The sequence below is a fragment of the Nerophis lumbriciformis genome, linkage group LG03 (genome assembly GCF_033978685.3).
Source record: "Nerophis lumbriciformis linkage group LG03, RoL_Nlum_v2.1, whole genome shotgun sequence".
In the NCBI taxonomy this organism is placed as follows: Eukaryota; Metazoa; Chordata; class Actinopteri; order Syngnathiformes; family Syngnathidae; genus Nerophis; species Nerophis lumbriciformis.
Window position 1 is genome coordinate 58,407,023 of NC_084550.2, and position 17,474 is coordinate 58,424,496.

The following is a 17,474-nucleotide window of genomic DNA, read 5'->3' on the forward strand; positions in this document are numbered from 1 at the left end:
GGCTGGATTAAAGCTCCAGTCTCTCGGTAGGTGTGGGTTCAGATCCCACCACTGCCATTTTTGTCGGTAGAACACTTGTATCTTCCCTGACTGAGGCGATAAGACCCTGGGCCAAGAAGACAATAGAAGACATGAGGAAGGAAAGTCTGTTTGCTCTTGTTAGACTTGTATAATGTTTCAACGTCCAAGTCCAAATTCATGCAGCACTTTCCATTGTGTAGTGTTTATCACTTCACTTCACACGAAAGTTCCCCCGGTTCAAAGAATACAATTCGCATTCCTGACATGGTACACGAATGCAATGGGTGCTTCACCTATTTGTCAAGAAACCATGCAGGAAACAGGTGTCTGAGGTAAGATCAGCTCCCTGGTGGTCTAGTGGCTAGGATTCGGTGCTTTCACCGCAGTGGTGTGGGTTCGATTCCCGGTCAGGGAAAAACTGTTCAACCCTATGAGCGTTTGCTTGCAGGTAATTAGTTGTGTTGTAGTAAATAAGACCATACAGTGCTTGGCCAAAGGACCTTTCTAATTCTACAAAGGTTGATTTTTGTGATGCTATGTCGAGCTCGTCACCTGCTGCGTCCCTAACCTTTAATTTGACACACTGACTCTGACAAACAATTTTCCCTTTTTGAAGACTTGATATGCATCCTAATTTTGAGGGGTGCAACAAACATTATTAAAATACTGTGTTCGATTTCTGTAGGGCTGTGCATTAACGCCGAGTCCACACATCACAACATTGAGAGAGGGATACGTGGTCACTTCTCCAATTTGAACAAGATAATAACTGATGAAAATAAGAGACACCTGAACCATCTCCCCGTCAGGGAATCGAACCCTGGTCTTCCGCGTGACAGGCGGAGATACTGTCCACTATACTAACGAGGACTACTCCACACTGCCTTTTCGAAGGGTTAAGCCAATGTTCGTGGGTTTTGCCTGTCATGCCACAACCAAAGCATTGCGATTTCAACTTTTTGCCATCACGTAATGCCAACAAATTGATCCGTTAAAAGCACACATTCAGGGTAGTGTGGCCGAGCGGTCTAAGGCGCTGGATTAAGGCTCCAGTCTCTCAGGAGGCGTGGGTTCAAAGCCCTCCACTGCCATTTTTGTTGGTAGCACACTTGTTTCTTCCCTGACTTAGGCGATAAGACCCTGGGCCAAGAAGACAATAGAAGACATGAGGAAAGAAAATCTGTTTCCTCTTGTTAGACATACATGTATATAATGTTTCAACGTCCAAGTCCAAATTCATGCAGCACTTTCCATTGTGTAGTGTTTATCACTTACCTTCACATAAGAGTTCCCCTGGTTCAAAGAATACAATTCGCATTTCTGACATGGTACACGAATGCAATGGGTGCTTCACCTATTTGTCAAGAAACCATGCAGGAAACAAGTGTCTGAGGTAAGATCAGCTCCCTGGTGGTCTAGTGGCTAGGATTCGGCGCTTTCACCGCCCCGGCCTGGGTTCGATTCCCGTTCAGTGAAATACCGTTAAAACCTACGAGCTTTTGCTCGTAGGTGATTAGTTGTGTTGTAGTAAACAAGTCCATACAGGGCTTAGCCTAAGGACTTTTCTAATTCTAGGAAGGTTGATTTTTGTGATGCTATGTCAAGCTCGTCACCTGCTGCGTCCCTAACCTTTAATTTGACACACTGACTCCGACAAACAATTTTCCCTTTTTGAAGACTTGTTATGCATCGTATTTTCGAGGGGTGCAACAAACATTATTAAAATACTGTGTTTGATTTCTGTAGGGCTGTGCATTAACGCCGAGTCCACACATCATAACATTGAGGAAGGGATACTTTGGTCACTTCTCCCAAGTTCCATCCATCCATCCATCTTCTTCCGCTTATCCGAGGTCAGGTCGTGGGGGCAGCAGCTTAAGCAGGGAAACCCAGACTTCCCAAACCCCAGCCACTTCGTCCAGCTCCTCCTTGGGGATCCCGAGGCGTTCCCAGGCCAGCCGGGAGAGATAGTCTTCCCAGCGTGTCCTGGGTCTTCCCCGTGGCCTCCTACCGGTCGGACGTGCCCGAAACACCTTCCTAGGGAGGCGTTCGGGTGGCATCCTGACCAGATGCCCGAACCACCTCATCTGGCTCCTCTCGATGTGGAGGAGCAGCGGCTTTACTTTGAGCTCCCCCCGAATGACAGAGCTTCTCACCCTATCTCTAAGGGAGAGCCCCGCCACTCGGCGGAGGAAACTCATTTCGGCCGCTTGTACCCGTGATCTTGTCCTTTCGGTCATGACCCAAAGCTCATGACCATAGGTGAGGATGGGAACGTAGATCGACCGGTAAATCGAGAGCTTTGCCTTCCGGCTCAGCTCCTTCTTCACCACAACGGATCGATACAGCGTCCGCATTACTGAAGACGCCGCACCGATCCGCCTGTCGATCTCACGATCCACTCTTCTCCCACTCGTGAACAAGACTCCGAGGTACTTGAACTCCTCCACTTGGGGCAAGATCCCCTCCCCAACCCGGAGATGGCACTCCACCCTTTTCCGGGAGAGAACCATGGACTCGGACTTGGAGGTGCTGATTCCCATCCCAGTCGCTTCACACTCGGTTGCGAACCGATCCAGTGAGAGCTGAAGATCTTGGCCGGAGGAAGCCATCAGGACCACATCATCTGCAAATAGCAGTGACCTAATCCTGCAGCCACCAAACCAGATCCCCTCAACGCCCTGACTGCGCCTAGAAATTCTGTCCATAAAGGTTATGAACAGAATCGGTGACAAAGGGCAGCCTTAGCGGAGTCCAACCCTCACTGGAAACGTGTCCGACTTACTGCCGGCAATGCGGACCAAGCTCTGACACTGATTATACAGGGAGCGAACTGCCACAATAAGACAGTCCGTTACCCCATACTCTCTGAGCACTCCCCACAGGACTTCCCGGGGTACACGGTCGAATGCCTTCTCCAAGTCCACAAAGCACATGTAGACTGGTTGAGCAAACTCCCATGCACCCTCAAGGACCCTGCCGAGAGTATAGAGCTGGTCCACAGTTCCACGGCCAGGACGAAAACCACACTGTTCCTCCTGAATCCGAGGTTCGACTATCCGGCGTAGCCTCCTCTCCAGTACACCTGAATAGACCTTACCGGGAAGGCTGAGGAGTGTGATCCCACGATAGTTGGAACACACCCTCCGGTTCCCCTTCTTAAAGAGAGGAACCACCACCCCGGTCTGCCAATCCAGAGGTACCGCCCCCGATGTCCACGCGATGTTGCAGAGTCTTGTCAACCAAGACAGCCCCACAACATCCAGAGCCTTAAGGAACTCCGGGCGGATCTCAGCCACCCCCGGGGCCTTGCCACCGAGGAGCTTTTTAACTACCTTGGCAACCTCAGCCCCAGAAATAGGAAAGCCCACCACAGATTCCCCAGGCCCTGCTTCCTCATAGGAAGACGTGCTGGTAGGATTGAGGAGGTCTTCGAAGTATTCCCTCCACCGATCCACAACATCCGCAGTCGAGGTCAGCAGAGCACCATCCCCACCATACACGGTGTTGACACTGCACTGCTTCCCCTTCCTGAGGCGGCGGATAGTGGTCCAGAATTGCTTCGAAGCCGTCCGGAAGTCTTTTTCCATGGCCTCCCCGAACTCCTCCTATGTCCGAGTTTTTGCCTCCGCGACCGCTGAAGCCGCACACCGCTTGGCCTGTCGGTACCTGTCTGCTGCCTCAGGAGTCCCATGAGCCAAAAGAACCCGATAGGACTCCTTCTTCAGCCTGACGGCATCCCTCACCGCCGGCGTCCACCAACGGGTTCTAGGATTACCGCCACGACAGGCACCAACTACCTTGCGGCCACAGCTCCAATCGGCCGCCTCGACAATAGAGGTACGGAACATTGTCCACTCGGACTCAATGTCCAGCACCTCCCTCGTGACATGTTCAAAGTTCTTCCGGAGGTGGGAATTGAAACTCTCTCTGACAGGAGACTCTGCCAGGTGTTCCCAGCAAACCCTCACAATGCGTTTGGGCCTGCCAGGTCTGTCCGGCATCCTCCCCCACCATCGCAGCCAACTCACCACCAGGTGGTGATCGGTAGAAAGCTCCGCCCCTCTCTTCACCCGAGTGTCCAAAACATGAGACCGCAAATCCGATGACACAACTACAAAGTCGATCATGGAACTGCGGCCTAGGGTGTTCTGGTGCCAAGTGCACATATGGACACCCTTATGTTTGAACATGGTGTTTGTTATCGACAATCTGTGATGAGCACAAAAGTCCAATAACAGAACACCACTCGGGTTCAGATCCGGGCGGCCATTCTTCCCAATCACACCTCTCCAGGTTTCACTGTCGCTGCCAACATGAGCGTTGAAGTCCCCCAGTAGAACGAGGGAATCACCCGGGGGAGCACTCTCCAGTACTCCCTCGAGTGAATCCAAAAAGGGTGGGTACTCTGAGCTGCCGTTTGGCGCGCAAACGCAAACAACAGTCAGAACCCGTCCCCCCACCTGAAGGCGGAGGGAAGCTACCCTCTCGTCCACCGGGTTGAACTCCAACGTGCAGGCTTTGAGCCGAGGGGCAACAAGAATTGCCACCCCAGCCCGTCGCCTCTCACTGCTGGCAACGCCAGAGTGGAAGAGAGTCCAGCCCCTCTCAAGAGAAGTGGTTCCAGAGCCCTTGCTGTGCGTCGAAGTGAGTCCGACTATATCCAGCCGGAACTTCTCCACCTCACGCACTAGCTCAGGCTCCTTCCCCACCAGCGAAATGACGTTCCACGTTCCAAGAGCCAGCTTATGTAGCCGAGGATCGGACTGCCAGGTGCCCTGCCCTTGGCTGCCGCCCAGCTCACAAGTCCTCTCCTCTCCCAAGTTGAACAAGATAATAACTGATGAAAATAAGACACACCTGAACCATCTCCCCGTCAGGGAATCGAACCCTGGTCTTCCGTGTGACAGGCGGAGATACTGTCCACTATACTAACGAGGACTGCTTTGCGCAGCCCTTTCCAAGGGACAAGCCAATGTTCGTGGCTTTTGCCTGCCATGCCACAACCAAAGCAATGCGATTTCATCTTTCTGCCATCTCATAATTCCGACAAAATGATCCGTTAAAAGCACTTGTACAGGGTAGTGTGGCCGAGCAGTCTAAGGCACTGGATTAAGGCTCCAGTCTCTCGGGAGGCGTGGATTCAAATCCCACCACTGCCATTTTTGCTGGTAACGCACTTCTATCTTCCCTGACTGAGGCGATAAGACCCTGGGCCTAATTTGGAAAGCTTTGGAAAGTTTGCAAAAATAGGGCAAACAAGTTGGGTTTGGAGTTTTCCACGCCAGGTATGCAATAATAAAAGCACAACCAGCACAGTTTTAAGGCCCCGCAGCAGTCTCCGGTAAAGCTAAACTTTGGACGTGCGTGTATGTTTATCAACATGTCGTTTGAAGATCTCCGCCCCTACTTAAGACATTCTGGCCACTTTTATCTGTTTCTGTATTTGGATCACACCGCAGTAATAGGATGTCTCACTGGCCGGCACGGAGCCACTTGCAGGAGGAAGTTGGCCTGTCTGGTGACATTGTGTAGAAACAACAACCTTAACATCAACACGAACTACACCAAGAAGACAATAGAAGACATGAGGAAGGAAAGTCTGTTTGCTCTTGTTAGACTTGTATAATGTTTCAACGTCCAAGTCCAAATTCATGCAGCACTTTCCATTATGTAGTGGTTATCACTTCACTGTCGCCTCAGACACGAACATTCCCTGGTTCAAAGAATACAATTCGGATTTCTGACATGGTACACGAATGCAATGGGTGCTTCACCTATTTGTCAAGAAACCATGCAGGAGACAAGTGTCTGAGGTAAGATCAGCTCCCTGGTGGTCTAGTGGCTAGGATTCGCCGCTTCCACCGTCGGTTCCAATGGATTTCAAGCATCCGGTTAAAGCCTTGCAAACAGTGTTTAGGACAGGGTCGATTTCGGCAACATGACATGAAGCACTTTTGGCTGTATTGAATCATAAGGCAAGTTCAGTTTCTCGGATAGTGGCAGAATCTGTTCCCCATCTGATATGGGCCAGTTTTTTAGGATGCTGTTCCCTACTCCAACCTTAGCTTTAACCCTCTCAATATGATATTTGAAGTTGACCAAGATAAACTGTCTGTGGTTGTATTGAAGCTGTTTTCTGTACCAACGGACTTCAAGCTAACCATTGGTATATGTGTTCTTGAGGTGGAAGGCTGTAATTAAACTGTTGTCAGGGTTTGCTCGTAGGTGATTAGTTGCGTTGTAGTAAACAAGTCCATACAGGGCTTGGCCTAAGGACTTTTCTAATTCTACAAAGGTTGATTTTTGTGATACTATGTCGAGCTCGTCACCTGCTGCGTCCCTAACCTTTAATTTGACACACTGACTTTGACAAACAATTTTTCCTTTTTGAAGAATTGTTATGCATCCTAATTTCGAGGGGTGCAACAAACATTATTAAAATACTGTGTTTGATTTCTGTAGGGCTGTGCATTAACGCCGAGTCCACACATCATAACATTGAGGGAGGGATACTGTGGTCACTTCTCCCATTTGAACAAGATAATAACTGATGAAAATAAGAGCCACCTGAACCATCTGTCCACTATACTAACGAGGACTGCTTTGCACAGCCCTTTCCAAGGGACAAGCCAACGTTCGTGGCTTTTGCCTGCCATGCCACAACCAAAGCATTGCGATTTCATCTTTCTGCCATCTCATAATTCCGACAAATTGATCCGTTAAAAGCACTTGTACAAGGTAGTGTGGCCGAGCGGTCTAAGGCGCTGGATTAAGGCTCCAGTCTCTCGGGAAGCGTGGGTTCAAATCCCACCACTGCGATTTTTGTTGGTAGCACACTTGTATCTCCCCTGAGTGAGGCGATAAGACCCTGGGCCAAGAAGACAATAGAAGACATGAGGAAGGAAAGTCTGTTTGCTCTTGTTAGACTTGTATAATGTTTCAATGTCCAAGTCCAAATTCATGTAGCACTTTCCATTGTGTAGTGTTTATCACTTCACTTCACATAAGAGTTCCTCTGGTTCAAAGAATACAATTCGCATTTCTGACATGGTACACGAATGCAATGGGTGCTTCACCTATTTGTCAAGAAACCCTGCAGGAAACAAGTGTCTGAGGTAACATCAGGTCCCTGGTGGTCTGGTCTAGTGGATAGGATTCAGTACTTTCACCGCCGTGGCCCGGGTTCGATTCCCGGTCAGAAAAAACTGTTAAAACCTATGAGTGTTTGTTTGTCGGTGATTAGTTGCTTTGTAATAAACAAGTGCATACAGGGCTTGGCCTAAGGACTTTTGTAATTCTACAAAGGTTGATTTTTGTGATACTATGTCGAGCTCCTCGCCTGCTGCGCCCCTAACCTTTAATTTGACACACTGACTCTGACAAACAATTTTCCCTTTTTGAAGACTTGTTATGCATCCTAATTTCGAGGGGGGGAGCAACAAACATTATTAAAATACTGTGTTTGATTTCTGTAGGGCTGTGCATTAACGCCGAGTCCATACATCACAACAATGAGGGAGGGATACTGTGGTCACTTCTCCAATTTGAACAAGATAATAACTGATGAAAATAAGAGACACCTGAACCATCTCCCCGTCTGAGGTAGATCAGCTCCCAGGTATTCTAATGGCTAGGGTCCGGCGCTCCACACACAACCAGCCTAGTCACTGACAGCTTCCAGATTTTGTTGGTTGCATTGCACAGGCAGGAGAGAGCAGACTAACAAATGACTCATCGTCTGCACTCCTCCCCACTAACATGCTGTAGAACTATCCTCATAGCCTCTTTTGTTCATGGATACCTTGCAACGATTATTTTCTCAGATCTTGGGCGATTTAGGCCAAGGCCAGGACCAAAAAGGCCACACTTCTCTGGAGCCGGGCAGAATAAATTTGCTTAGGCAGAGAGAGGATTTGTGTGAGGCTTTCTCCCGGCGGCTAGAGCAGAGGGCCAACCTGTTGCTGTGATGGCAGTCAATCAAGGCTTATACTGAATGTAGGAAGTTTTGCCTTGATTTTAATCTCTTCTTTGCTGGTTCTTCGTCAAACAGAGCGAGACGAGGGTCTGTTTCTTGTTTGAGCTTTTCTTCTGACGTCTGATATAGGAAGGATCAATGCCTGACAGCAGATAGAGATTGTCGGTTCTAATAGATTTCAATCATCCAGTTAAAGCCTTGCAGACAGTGTTTAGGACAGGGTCGATTTCGGCAACTTGACTGCAACATGACATGAAGCACTTTTGATTGAATCATAAGGCGAGTTCAGTTTCTCGGATAGTGGCAGAATCTGTTCCCCAGCTGGTATCGGCCAGTTTTTTAGGATGCTGTTCCCAACTCCAACCTTAGCTTTCACCCTCTCAATATGATATTTGAAGGTGACCAAGATAGACTGTCTGTGGTTGTATTGAAGCTGTTTTCTGTACCAACTGACTTTAGGCTAACCATTGGTATATGTGTTCTTGAGGTGGAAGACTGTAATTAAACTGTGGTCAGGAATTGCTCATAGGTGATTAGTTGCGTTGTAGTAAATAAGACCATACAGGGCTTGGCCTAACGAATTTTCCCTTTTAGAAGACTTGTTATGCAACCTAAATTCGAGGGTTGCAACAAACGTTTGTAAAAAAACTGTGTCTGATTTCTGTAGGGCTGTGCATTAACGCCAAGTCCACACATCACAACATTGAGGGAGGGATACCGTGGTCACTTCTCCAATTTGAACAAGATAATAACTGATGAAAATAAGAGACACCTGAACCATCTCCCCGTCAGGGAATCGAACCCTGGTCTTCCGCGTGACAGGCGGAGATACTGTCCACTATACTAACGAGGACTGCTCAACACAGCCTTTTCGAAGGGACAAGCCAATGTTCATAGCTTTTGCCTGTCATGCCACAACCAAAGCATTGCGATTTCATCTTTCTGCCATCTCATAATGCCATCAAATTGATCTGTTATAAGCACTCATTCAGGGTAGTGTGGCCGAGCGGTCTAAGGCGCTGGATTAAGGCTCCAGTCTCTCGGGAGGCGTGGGTTCAAATCCCACCACTGCCATTTTTGTTGGTAGCACACTTGTATCTTCCCTGACTGAGGCGATAAGACCCTGGGCCAAGAAGACAATAGAAGACATGAGGAAAGAAAGTCTGCTCTTGTTAGAGTTGTATAATGTTTCAACGTCCAAGTCCAAATTCATGCAGCACTTTCCATTGTGTAGTGTTTATCACTTCACTTCACACGAAAGTTCACCCGGTTCAAAGAATACAATATTGAGGGAGGGATACTGTGGTCACTTCTCCAATTTCAACAAGATAATAACTGATGAAAATAAGAGACACCTGAACCATCTCCCCATCAGGGAATCGAACCCTGGTCTTCCGCGTGACAGGCGGAGATACTGTCCACTATACTAACGAGGACTGCTTTGCCCAGCCCTTTCCAAGGGACAAGCCAACGTTTGTGGCTTTTGCCTGCCATGCCACAACCAAAGCATTGCGATTTCATCTTTCTGCCATCTCATAATGCCGACAAACTGATCAGCTAAAAACACTCTTTCAGGCTAGTGTGGCCGAGTGGTCTAAGGCGCTGGATTAAGGCTCCAGTCTCTTGGGAGGCGTGGGTTCAAATGCCACCACTGCCATTTTTGTTGGTAGCACACTTGTATCTTCCCTGACTGAGGCGTTAAGATCCTGGGCCAAAAAGACAACAGAAGACACAAGGAAGGAAAGTCTGTTTGCTCTTGTTAGACTTGTATAATGTTTCAACGTCCAAGTCCAAATTCATGCAGCACTTTCCATTGTGTAGTGTTTATCACTTCACTTCACACGAAAGTTCCCCCGGTTCAAAGAATACAATTCGCCTTTCTGACATGGTACACGAATGCAATGGGTGCTTCACCTATTTGTCAAGAAACCATGCAGGAAACAAGTGTCTGAGGTAAGATCAGCTCCCTGGTGGTCTAGTGGCTAGGATTCGGCGCTTTCACCGCCGCGGCCCGGGTTCGATTCCCGGTCAGGGAAAAACCGTTTAACCCTACGAGAAAACGCTCGTAGGTAATTAGTTGTGTTGTAGTAAGTAAGACCATACAAGGCTTGGCCTAAGGGCTTTTCTAATTCTACAAAGGTTGATTTTTTGTGATGCTATGTCGAGCTCGTCACCTGCTGCGTCCCTAACCTTTAATTTGACACACTGACTCTGACAAACAATTTTCCCTCTTTGAAGACTTGTTATGCATCCTAATTTCGAGGGGTGCAACAAACATTATTAAAATACTGTGTTTGATTTCTGTAGGGCTATGCATTAACGCCGAGTTCACACATCACAACATTGAGGGAGGGATACCGTGGTCACTTTTCCAATTTGAACAAAATAATAACTGATGAAAATAAGAGACACCTGAACCATCTCCCCATCAGGGAATCGAACCCAGGCAGAGATACTGTCCACTATACTAACGAGGACTGCTTTAAACTACCCTTTCCAAGGGACAAGCCAATGTTCGTGGCTTTTGCCTGCCATGCCACAACCAAAGCATTGTGATTTCATCTTTCTGCCATCTCATAATTCCGACAAATTGATCCGTTAAAAGCACTTGTACAGGGTAGTGTGGCCGAGCGGTCTAAGGCGCTGGATTAAGGCTCCAGTCTCTTGGGAGGCGTGGGTTCAAATCCCACCACTGCCATTTTTGCTGGTAACACACTTGTATCTTCCCTGACTAAGGCGATAAGACCTTGGGCCTATTTTGGAAAGCTTGCAAAAATAGGGCAAACAAGTTGGGTTTGGAGTTTTCCATGCCAGGTATGCAATAATAAAAGCACAACCAGCACAGTTTTAAGGCCCCGCAGCAGTCTCCGGTAAAGCTAAACGTTGGACGTGCGTGTATGTTTATCAGCATGTCGTTTGAAGATCTCCGCCCTTACTTAAGACATTCTGGCCACTTTTATCTGTTTCTGTATTTGGATCACACCGCAGTAATAGGATGTCTCACTGGCCGGCACGGAGCCACTTGCAGGAGGGAGTTGGCCTGTCTGGTGACATTGTGTAGAAACAACAACCTTAACATCAACACGGACTACACCAAGAAGACAATAGAAGACATGAGGAAGGAAAGTCTGTTTGCTCTTGTTATACTTGTATAATGTTTCAACGTCCAAGTCCAAATTCATGCAGCACTTTCCATTATGTAGTGGTTATCACTGCACTGCCAAAGACACGAACATTCTTTGGTTCAAAGAATACAATTCGCATTTCTGACATGGTACACGAATGCAATGGGTGCTTCACCTATTTGTCAAGAAACCATGCAGGAGACAAGTGTCTGAGGTAAGATCAGCTCCCTGGTGGTCTAGTGGCTAGGATTCGCCGCTTCCACCGTCGGTTCTAATGGATTTCAAGCATCCGGTTAAAGCCTTGCAAACAGTGTTTAGGACAGGGTCGATCTCGGCAACATGACATGAAGCACTTTTGGCTGTATTGAATCATAAGGCGAGTTCAGTTTCTCGGATAGTGGCAGAATCTGTTCCCCAGCTGGTATGGGCCAGTTTTTTAGAATGCTGTTCCCAACTCCAACCTTAGCTTTAACCCTCTCAATATGATATTTGAAGTTGACCAAGATAGACTGTCTGTGGTTGTAATGAAGCTGTTTTCTGTACCAACGGACTTTAGAATAACCATTGGTATATGTGTTCTTGAGGTGGAAGGCTGTAATTAAACTGTTGTCAGGGTTTGCTCGTCGGTGATTAGTTGTTTTGTAATAAACAAGTCCATACAGGGCTTGGCCTAAGGACTTTTCTAATTCTACAAAGGTTGATTTTTGTGATGCTATGTCGAGCTCGTCACCTGCTGCGTCCCTAACCTTTAATTTGACACACTGACTCTGACAAACAATTTTCCCTTTTTGAAGACTTGTTATGCATCCTAATTTCGAGGGGTGCAACAAACATTATTAAAATACTGTGTTTGATTTCTGTAGGGCTGTGCATTAACGCCGAGTCCACACATCATAACATTGAGGGAGGGATTCTGTGGTCACTTCTCCAATTTGAACAAGATAATAACTGATGAAAATAAGAGACACCTGACCCATCTCCCTGTCAGGGAATCGAACCCTGGTCTTCTGCGTGACAGGCGGAGATACTGTCCACTATACTAACGAGGACTGCTCCACACAGCCTTTCCAAGGGACAAGCCAATGTTCGTAGCTTTTGCCTGCCATGCCACAACCAAAGCATTGTGATTTCATCTTTCTGCCATCTCATAATTCCGACAAATTGATCCGATAAAAGCAGTTGTACAGGGTAGTGTGGCCGAGCGGTCTAAGGCGCTGGATTAAGGCTCCAGTCTCTCGGGAGGCGTGGGTTCAAATCCCACCACTGCCATTTTTGCTGGTAACGCATTTCTATCTTCCCTGACTGAGGCGATAAGACCCTGGGCCTAATTTGGAAAGCTTTGGAAAGCTTGCAAAAATAGGGCAAACAAGTTGGGTTTGGAGTTTTCCACACCAGGTATGCAATAATAAAAGCACAACCAGCACAGTTTTAAGGCCCCGCAGCAGTCTCCGGTAAAGCTAAACGTTGGACGTGCGTGTATGTTTATCAACATGTCGTTTGAAGATCTCCGCCCCTACTTAAGACATTCTGGCCACTTTTATCTGTTTCTGTATTTGGATCACACCGCAGTAATAGGATGTCTCACTGGCCGGCACGGAGCCACTTGCAGGAGGGAGTTGGCCTGTCTGGTGACATTGTGTAGAAACAACAACCTTAACCTCAACACGGACTACACCAAGAAGACAATAGAAGACATGAGGAAGGAAAGTCTGTTTGCTCTTGTTAGACTTGTATAATGTTTCAACGTCCAAGTCCAAATTCATGCAGCACTTTCCATTGTGTAGTGTTTATCACTTCACTTCACATGAGAGTTCCCCTGGTTCAAAGAATACAATTCGCATTTCTGACATGGTACACGAATGCAATGGGTGCTTCACCTATTTGTCAATAAACCATGCAGGAAACAAGTTTCTGAAGTAAGCTCAGCTCCCTGGTGGTCTAGTGGCTAGGATTCGGCGCTTTCACCACTGCGCCCTGGGTTCAATTCCCGGTCAGGGAAGAACTGTTAAACCCTACGAGTGTTTGCTCGTAGGTGATTTGTTGCGTTGTAGTAAACAAGTCCATACAGGGCTTGGCCTAAGGACTTCTGTAATTCTACAAAGGTTGATTTTTGTGATGCTATGTCGAGCTCGTTACCTGCTGCGTCCCTAACCTTTAATTTGACACACTGACTCTGACAAACAATTTTCCCCTTTTGAAGACTTGTTATGCTTCCTAATTTCGAGGGGTGCAACAAACATTATTAAAATACTGTGTTTGATTTCTGTAGGGCTGTGCATTAACGCCGAGTCCACACATCATAACATTGAGGGAGGGATACTGTGGTCACTTCTCCAATTTGAACAAGATAATAACTGATGAAAATAAGAAACACCTGAACCATCCCCCCGTCAGGGAATCGAACCCTGGTCTTCCGCGTGACAGGCGGAGATACTGTCCACTATACTAAAGAGGACTGCTTTAACCAGCCCTTTCCAAGGGACAAGCCAACGTTCGTGGCTTTTGCCTGTCATGCGACAACCAAAGCATTGCGATTTCATCTTTCTGCCATCACGTAATGCCATCAAATTGATCCATTAAAAACACTCAATCAGGGTAGTGTGGCCGAGCGGTCTAAGGCGCTGGATTAAGGCTCCAGTCTCTCGGGAGGCGTGGGTTCAAATCACACTACTGCCATTTTTGCTGGTAACGCACTTCTATCTTCCCTGACTGAGGCGATAAGACCCTGAGCCTAATTTGTAAACCTTTGGAAAGCTTGCAAAAATAGGGCAAACACGTTGGCTTAGGAGTTCTCCACGCCATCCATCCATCCATTTTCAACCGCTTATTCCCTTCGGGGTCGCGGGGGGCGCTGGAGCCCATCTCAGCTACAATCGGGCGGAAGGCGGGGTACACCCTGGACAAGTCGCCACCTCATCGCAGGGCCAACACAGATAGACAGACAACATTCACACTCACATTCACACACTAGGGCCAATTTAGTGTTGCCAATCAGCCTATCCCCAGGTGCATGTCCGGAGTACCCGGAGGGAACCCATGCAGTCACGGGGAGAACATGCAAACTCCACACAGAAAGATCCCGAGCCCGGGATTGAACCCAAGACTACTCAGGACCTTCGTATTGTGAGGCAGACGCACTAACCCCTCTTTCACCGTGCTGCCCTCTCCATGCCAGGTATGCAATAAAAAACACACAACCAGCACAGTTTTAAGGCCCCGCAGCAGCCTCCGGTAAAGCTAAAAGGTGGACGTGTGTGTATGTTTATCAACATGTCGTTTGAAGATCTCCGTCCCTACTTAAGACATTCAGACCATTTTTATCTGTTTCTGTATTTGGATCACACCGCAGTAATAGGATGTCTCACTGGCCGGCACGGAGCCACTTGCAGGAGGGAGTTGGCCTGTCTGGTGACATTGTGTAGAAACAACAACATTAACATCAACACGGACTACACCAAGAAGACAATAGAAGACATGAGGAAGGAAAGTCTGTTTGCTCTTGTTAGACTTGTATAATGTTTCAACGTCCAAGTCCAAATTCATGCAGCACTTTCCATTATGTAGTGGTTATCACTTCACTGTCGCCTAAAACACGAAAATTCCCTGGTTCAAAGAATACAATTCGCATTTCTGACATGGTACACGAATGCAATGGGTGCTTCACCTATTTGTCAAGAAACCATGCAGGAGACAAGTGTCTGAGGTCAGATCAGCTCCCTGGTGGTCTAGTGGATAGGATTTGGCGCTTTCACTGCCGTAGTCCGGCTTCTACTCCTGGTCAGGGAAAAAATGTTCAACACTTTCTCAGATCTGGCAATTTATAAAAAACTTACTTGACTTCCGTGTTTCATGCTCATTAGATACAAATCATTATCGTTGACATTTTCCATAAAGGCAACGTGAACATTGCTCATTTTTGGCCAAAAAAGGTCCCTGATATTTTCAGCTTTCCTCTTTCTTGTCTTCTTCAAGTTCCACTGTGTGACATCTTTCCAGTTCTCCACACACAACCAGCCTAGTCACTGATAGCTTCCAGACTTTGTTGGTTGCATTGCACAAGGTCCTAACCACAACCCATCAGGAACAAGGGTGAAGTGTTTTGCTCAAGGACGCAGCGGATGTGACTCAGTTGGTATTGAACCAGGAACCTTCAGGTTTCTGGCACTGCCACTCTCCCAACCGCGCCACGGCATCCCCGGTTAAGAGTGCATTACAAATACATACGTGTTCTTGCCTTACATAAAGATTGATAATGATGAATAAAAATGAAAAAAAAAAGAATTTTTGAATCGAATGATCGGGTGATTCTGAATCGAATCATGGAGTCAGATTAGAGACCCCTATTGATTCCATTGTAAACTGACTTTTGTTCGCAGTTATTTACTAGTCAAGAGTGCATTACAAATACATATGGGTTCTTGTCTTACATAAAGATTCATAATGATGAATGAAAATTAAAATACAAAAAAAAAGAGTTTGAATCGAATGATTCTGAATCGAATCATGGTGTACCCTATTGACTCCATCGTAAACTGACTTTTGCTCGCATTTATTTACTAGTTAAGAGTGCATTACAAATACATACGTGTTCTTACCTTACATAAAAATTGAGAATGATGAATACAAATGAAAAAAAATGTTTTGAATCGAAGGATCCTGAATCGAATCATGGAGTCGGAATAGTGACTCCTATTGACTCCATTGTAAACTGACTTTTGCTCGCATTTATTTACTAGTTAAGAGTGCATTACAAATACATATGTGTTCTTGTCTTACATAAAGATTCAGAATGATGAATGAAAATTAAAATACAAAAAAAAGAGTTAGAATCGAATCATTCTGAATCGAATCATGGAGTTGGAATAGTGACTCTTATAGACTCCATTGTAAACTGATTTTTACTCTAATTTATTTACTAGTTAAGAGTGCATTACAAATACATATGGGTTCTTGTCTTACATAAAGATTTAGAATGATGAATGTAAATTAAAATACAAATAAAAGAGTTTGAATCGAATGATTCTGAATCGAATCATGGAGTCGGAATAGTGACCACTATTGACTCCATTGTAAACTAACTTTAGCTCACATTTATTTACTAGTTAAGAGTGCATTACAAATACATATGGGTTCTTGTCTCACATAAAGATTCAGAATGATGAATGAAAATTAAAATACAAAAAAAAGAGTTTGAATCGTATGATTCTGAATCGAATCATGGAGTCGGAATAGTAACCACTATTGACTCCATTGTAAACTAACTTTAGCTCGCATTTATTTACTAGTTAAGAGTGCATTACAAATACATATGTGTACTTGCCTTACATAAAGATTGAGAATGATGAATGAAAAAGACAAAACATTTGAATCGAATGATTGGATGATTCTGAATCGAATCATGGAGTTGGAATAGTGACTCCTATGAACTCCATTGTAAACTGACTTTTACTCGAATTTATTTACTAGTTAAGAGTGCATTACAAATACATATGGGTTCTTGTCTTACATAAAGATTCAGAATGATGAATGAATATTAAAATACAAAAAAAAGAGTTAGAATCGAATGATTCTGAATCGAATCATGGAGTCGGAACAGAGACCCCTATTGACTCTATTGTAAACTGACTTTAGCTCGCATTTATTTACTAGTTAAGAGTGCATTACAAATACATATGTGTTATTGTCTTACATAAAGATTCAGAATGATGAATGAAAATGAAAATAAATAAAAAAAAGAGTTTGAATCGAATGATTCTGAATCGAATCATGGAGACCCCTATTGACTCCATCGTAAACTGACTTTTGCTCGCATTTATTTACGAGTTAAGGGTGCATTACAAATACCTATTGGTTCTTGTCTTACATAAAGATTCAGAATGATGAATGAAAATTAAAATACAAAAAAAAGAGTTTGAATCAAATGATCCTGAATCGAATCTTTGAGTCAGAATTGACTCCATTGTAAACTGACTTTAGCTCGCATTTATTTACTCGTTATAAATGTAAATGGGTTATACTTGTGTAGCGCTTTTCTACCTTCAAGGTACTCAAAGTGCTTTGACACTATTTCCACATTCACCCATTCACACACTGATGGTGGGAGCTGCCATGCAAGGCCCTAACCACAACCCATCAGGAGCAAGGGTGAAGTGTCTTGCTCAAGGACACAACAGACGTGACTAGGTTGGTAGAAGGTGGGGATTGAACCAGGAACCCTCAGGTTGCTGGCACAGCCACTCTCCCAACCGCGCCACCCCGTCCCCAGTTAAGAGTGCATTAAAAATACATACGTGTTCTTGCCTTACATAAAGATTGAGAATGACGAATAAAAATGAAAAAAAATTAATTTT

At 45.7% G+C, this 17,474-nt stretch overlaps 11 non-coding genes across 11 annotated transcripts; 8 read left to right on the forward strand and 3 right to left on the reverse strand.

Annotated features, from left to right (window-relative positions):
• Window positions 1-819: 819 nt before the first annotated feature.
• On the reverse strand, window positions 820-891 carry trnad-guc (transfer RNA aspartic acid (anticodon GUC)). Its single transcript has one exon. It is a non-coding gene; the product is annotated as a tRNA-Asp (tRNA).
• Window positions 892-1,030: 139 nt separating this feature from the next.
• trnal-aag (transfer RNA leucine (anticodon AAG)) lies at window positions 1,031-1,112 on the forward strand. Its single transcript has one exon. It is a non-coding gene; the product is annotated as a tRNA-Leu (tRNA).
• Window positions 1,113-6,761: 5,649 nt separating this feature from the next.
• Window positions 6,762-6,843, forward strand: trnal-aag (transfer RNA leucine (anticodon AAG)). The gene has a single exon. It is a non-coding gene; the product is annotated as a tRNA-Leu (tRNA).
• A 1,937-nt stretch (window positions 6,844-8,780) lies between these two features.
• Window positions 8,781-8,852, reverse strand: trnad-guc (transfer RNA aspartic acid (anticodon GUC)). Its single transcript has one exon. It is a non-coding gene; the product is annotated as a tRNA-Asp (tRNA).
• A 139-nt stretch (window positions 8,853-8,991) lies between these two features.
• trnal-aag (transfer RNA leucine (anticodon AAG)) lies at window positions 8,992-9,073 on the forward strand. The gene has a single exon. It is a non-coding gene; the product is annotated as a tRNA-Leu (tRNA).
• Window positions 9,074-9,363: 290 nt separating this feature from the next.
• On the reverse strand, window positions 9,364-9,435 carry trnad-guc (transfer RNA aspartic acid (anticodon GUC)). The gene has a single exon. It is a non-coding gene; the product is annotated as a tRNA-Asp (tRNA).
• A 138-nt stretch (window positions 9,436-9,573) lies between these two features.
• On the forward strand, window positions 9,574-9,656 carry trnal-aag (transfer RNA leucine (anticodon AAG)). The gene has a single exon. It is a non-coding gene; the product is annotated as a tRNA-Leu (tRNA).
• Window positions 9,657-9,963: 307 nt separating this feature from the next.
• trnae-uuc (transfer RNA glutamic acid (anticodon UUC)) lies at window positions 9,964-10,035 on the forward strand. Its single transcript has one exon. It is a non-coding gene; the product is annotated as a tRNA-Glu (tRNA).
• A 580-nt stretch (window positions 10,036-10,615) lies between these two features.
• Window positions 10,616-10,697, forward strand: trnal-aag (transfer RNA leucine (anticodon AAG)). Its single transcript has one exon. It is a non-coding gene; the product is annotated as a tRNA-Leu (tRNA).
• Window positions 10,698-12,311: 1,614 nt separating this feature from the next.
• Window positions 12,312-12,393, forward strand: trnal-aag (transfer RNA leucine (anticodon AAG)). Its single transcript has one exon. It is a non-coding gene; the product is annotated as a tRNA-Leu (tRNA).
• A 1,325-nt stretch (window positions 12,394-13,718) lies between these two features.
• Window positions 13,719-13,800, forward strand: trnal-aag (transfer RNA leucine (anticodon AAG)). Its single transcript has one exon. It is a non-coding gene; the product is annotated as a tRNA-Leu (tRNA).
• Window positions 13,801-17,474: the final 3,674 nt, after the last annotated feature.